This window comes from Carettochelys insculpta, chromosome 7 (genome assembly GCF_033958435.1).
Source record: "Carettochelys insculpta isolate YL-2023 chromosome 7, ASM3395843v1, whole genome shotgun sequence".
NCBI classification, from domain to species: domain Eukaryota; kingdom Metazoa; phylum Chordata; order Testudines; family Carettochelyidae; genus Carettochelys; species Carettochelys insculpta.
Window position 1 is genome coordinate 2,648,670 of NC_134143.1, and position 4,798 is coordinate 2,653,467.

At 56.2% G+C, this 4,798-nt stretch overlaps 1 pseudogene; it reads right to left on the minus strand.

Annotated features, from left to right (window-relative positions):
- Nucleotides 1-4,107: 4,107 nt before the first annotated feature.
- LOC142016237 (small nucleolar RNA U3) lies at nt 4,108-4,307 on the minus strand (annotated as a pseudogene).
- Nucleotides 4,308-4,798: the final 491 nt, after the last annotated feature.

Sequence of the window (4,798 nt, forward strand, 5' to 3'; positions counted from 1 at the left end):
TGTGAGACTATCTCTGCCCCGCACGCCAGAGGCCCTGGTGAATGCTCGGTGGGCCGAGGCTGGTCAGGAACACTGCCAGACAGCTGGGGGGGTTTGCTGCCCTCCCCTTTCCTCAGCCCCGGCCCCGGCAGTGTCCCTGGAAGCTGTGTGCTTGGGCGGCTGCTCAGGAGAGATGCAGGTGCTGCCCGGCTAATTAGCAGAGCCCCACAGGCAGCAGCCGGTGTTTCTCTTGGAGGTGCACATCTGCCCAGGCCTTGGGGCACAGAGTAAAATGTTTTCTATGTCCCCAGGGAGCATTCGAGGGAACTGTGGCCCTCGGGCAGCAGATGGTGGGGGAGGGGGATCATTCTGCCCCAGTGAAAGTTACATGGGGCAATCCATGGCCATTGACCACAGCCCTGTATCCCCCAGACCCCCCTTCAACCCATCTGAGGTGTGTCATGAGCCCAGCCACGGGACGCAGACGAGGGCTCCTCCTGGAGTGAGACTGAGTTTAAGGACTTCTGACACTGGGGAATGAGGAGCTGCTGCTCCACATGACTGGCTGGTGCCAGGATGCTGCAGGTTCAGCCACCTGTTCTCTGGCCTGAGCTCCGAGGGTCACCCCACCTGAACAGCTGAACTACTGGGGAGAAAAGTGAAGGAACTGTGGCAGGCCAACTGCCAGGCCCAGGATGAGGCCAGCCACCCGAGGGGCAGTGGCCGCTACCTGCCCCACTTACAGGAGCTCAACGGCCGCCTGGGACCCAAGGAGGCAGCACTGACCACCCACGTCCTACAAACCACCAGCTCAGATGGCGCTTGCCAGGGGGCTGCAGGAGGTGTCAGGACCAGTATCAGGCAGCAGCTCCCACCCAACAGGCACAGGAACAGAAGCCCAGAGCCATGACAGGGGTTCCAGCAATGGGGTCCTCATCATCTCTGTGTCCTGAGAGGTCTCCATCTGGGCCCCCTCCACCTGGGCCTCCCCTGAATTCCTCTAGGGACACCAAGGTCGGTTTCGTGCATGTTGGATGCCTGGCACAAGGGGAGGGGAGGCCAGCAGTGGCCCACTCACACAGCCACCAGCTCCAGTCTGGATGCACCCCACATGGCTGTGCTCCCTGAGCCTCAATGGGGGCCTCATGCAACACTCAGCACCTGCCCCTGAGGACAGCACCACAGGCTGCATGCCCAGGGATGGAGGCTGAGCTACACTGCATATGTCCCACCCACGCAGGGACCCCCCAGCCACACAGATCCCTCAGGGACCCCGGGCCAGATGGGGGGACAAGGTGGAGGGGGGCACACAGCCCCCAGGGCCGGGTCATGGTACTGATGGCCTTTCCCTGGGTCCCCTTCTGTCTCCAGAGCTGCACCATACAGGGGCCAGACAAGGCCTGTACACAAGCCAGAAAGGCCCACACCAGAGGGCGAGGGGGCTGGAACTGCACCCCTAAGAACGCCCACATAGGGCCAGTGCTGGGGCATGTGCTGGTGCCACTGTGGGGAGGAGGAATCTGCTGCTGTCACTGCTCACACAACCACCCTGCAGGACGTGACTGCTGTCATGCAGGAGAGGCTGGTGATGGAGCAGGAGGCCTGGGGTTGGGTGGCAGGCAGCCTGGACACCCTCACACAGGCTGTGCCCACGTGCCTGGCTCAGCCTCCCACCCCATCACCAATCCCTCCCACAGCCCCTGTAGCTCCTACCTGCACATGTCCCTCACAGTGTCCCACAGTTCCCCCCACCCATCCACCCACAGTCCCTGACATTGGTGCCCTGCTCCCACCCAACCTTCCCCCATCCCCTCCCTCCCTTCCTGTAGCCCCCAGTGAGCCCAAGCCTGAGCCCACTGGACCCCTTCCTTGTCCCCACCTCCTGATGGTCCAAGCTCCATCCCAGCCCTTGTGAGAATATGAACTGTGGCCTCCCACCCGCTCCTCAGAGCCCTTTCTGATTTCTGTTACCCCACCCCCTCTCCAAGACCTCCTCTAAGTTCCATTGCCCCCACTGCCCACCCCAGGACCCCATTGTCTATAGTCCCCCATCCCTCTTGTCAATCATTTACACTTCTGTTTATGCAGTTTGGAATCCATTGCCAGAGTTTCATGAAATACTTTCCTTAGCAACACTCCCTGTCCCTGGTGTCTATTCGGAGGCCGGGAGGGTATGGGAGTGTTGGGGGGTGGGGTTGATAGCGAGAGTTGGGTGTGTGGGAAGGGAGTTGTGGTGGTGGCTGTATGTTGGGGGTGTCACATGGGCCCCCGCACAAAGGCCTCCCAGAGGAACTTCCTGACCTGCACCCTGACCCTCTGTGCCTGACAGCATGGGAAAGCAGCCAGCTGCTTGGAGCCGTGGCCAGACCCAAAACCCACCCCTGCATGAACGGCTCTTGCTTTACCTCCACGGTGTTGTGGAGGGAGCAGCATGTACCCACCACATCTGGTACATTGCACGGGATGACCTCCAGTATCCTGAGGGGGCCCTGAAAGTGCCCTTCAGCCACCTAATATTGCAAGCCCAGTTTAGGAACTAAATAAAAATGTCCTGGCTGGCTCAGTGTGTCCCCTGTAGGGCCAACTCAGCCACTCATGCAAGGGGTAAATGGCATTGGGCATTATATCGGAGGGCTAGTGGTGTCCCCATTTGGTAGTTCCCAGGTTGGGATGGATGTCTTCTCCTGCATGCTGCAGCAGAGCCATGAGTTGGAAGATACGGGCATTGTGGGCTCACCCAGACAAACCCACCCAGAATGCCACAAATCGTCCCTTGGTGTCCACGCAGGTCTGGAGCACCCCAACATGGTACCCCTTGCAATTGATGAAGATGCCTGTGCTGCATTCTGGGGCCTGGATAGCTATGTGGGTCCCATCCAGAGCTCTGAAGCACTTGGGGAAGTCCAGCTTCTCAGCCCCAATTAGGGTGACTTGCAGATCCCAGACATGGACAACCCAGTAAAGTAGGTTGTTTTCGATTGCCCAGAAGACCTGAATGGTGTGTGGGGAGAACATGTCCATGTGTGCGTGGTGGGGTGCTCCATGCATCCCCTTCCCCTCCCCCCACCTGGCCCCAGCCACGCCACGCTGTCCCTCTCCCCTGTCTCTGAGGGTCCCCCTTGCCTGGTAGCCCTCCTCCCCGTGGTGGGGAGGTGCCCCAAGCATGCCCTACCTCCAGCAGAACAGCCGCAATGGTGGCCCTGCCCACCCTCAATTGATGGCCAAATGACTGGTGTCTGTCCAGGGTAGTGAGCCTCCACATAGCAATGGCTACCCCCTTGTGCAAGGGGAGCGTGGGCTGCACCTGTGTGTCATGGTGCTGGGGGGCCGGGGACGGCCAATGACTTAACTCCAGAAATAGCCTCTTTGTCATACTGAAGTTGTGGGGCCAGCGGGTTTCATTCCAATCCCCCAGAACCAGCCTGTCCCATCACTCGCTGCTGGAGGGTGGCAGCTCGGAGCAGTGCCTACAGGCTGACCATGGCCTGGATGGGTCGGGCATCAGGGAGTCTCTGGGGGCCATTGTGTGCCACCAAGTGGCTTCTCCATGTAGTTGAATTCTCGGTGCTCTGGGTACAAGCCAGCCCTTGGCATATGCAGAATGAGTGTGTTTTGGAGGAGCCCTTTAAAGGAGCACCAGGCTGCAGCCCCCAGAAGGGCTTATCTGCCTTGCTAGCGCAGCCACGGCATTTTCTGCCCCTTTTCTCCCAAAAGAGCACCCGGTGACATGTGGCTGCTTCCTTGCAAACCAAAGGCCTTGTCTTTTCAAAGAGCGGCTCACAATCTCCTTTCGCTTGGGGCGTGTGGACGCTCGCTTTCAAAAGCTGATCTGTCAGAAGGTGGCTTTGGAAAGTTAGCCTTTTGACATCACTCTGTGGTTCAGATTCAGCCAGCCACGGAGAAAAGGGTAGAAAAGCAGAACCAGGTCCCCAAGTGAAAATTGCAGCATAGTGTAACAAAGGAAATGTGTGTGTATATCAAAAAAGGATAAAATTCTTTTAATAACTAAGAAACAGAAACTTTTAAACACCATTTTCACTCTCTCTGCTCCTGAACATTTCATGCAAAACCAGCTAACACAATTCTCCCCACTCTAAAAACTTCTTTTAAACTTTACAATAAAAACCAACCACTCAGACTAGGTTCTCTTCTTCTTGCTTCCAAAAGAAAGCAAGAACAATCATCAAGAACAAACAGCAGCACTGCCTGTTTATCTCAGACTCAAAAGAGAACACTTCAATTCATCATCATGGTTGGTAAGACCAAGAACACCCACATGCACTTCTCTAGCTACACACTACAGAAATGATCCCTAAAAGTACAGTCTTAAACACATACTCCTCAGCTGCACACCCAGCAGAACAGGCACAAGTTTCCCGCCCATGGGGAACGTTTTCAAACAGCTGCTTCCACCCTCCTCCAACTAAGGGACAAAAGTCTAAAATCAACCACCACTTTCGCTGAAGCCCAATTCACCCGCTTTGGGACGCAGTGTATCAGAGGTGGTTGCATGTGGCTGTTTGCAGACACACCCCTCCTGATTAGCATACAGCGCCCTTTGGAGTCAATCAAACCCTCTCACTTTTACTTCCCCAATCTGCCACTTTTCTTACAGGCTCTCATGTGACAGGTATCAGGCACAGAGGACTCTGACAGGTTAGTTCCTTCTGGCCAGATGTGCAGGTGATGTAAAAGGAAAGTAGAGAGGCACTGAAATCAACAGCCACCAATTGAAATGAAAACAAAAAAGCAGTAAGTAGCATTTTAAAGACTAACAAAATAATTTATGAGGTGAGCTTTGGTGGGACAGACCCACTTC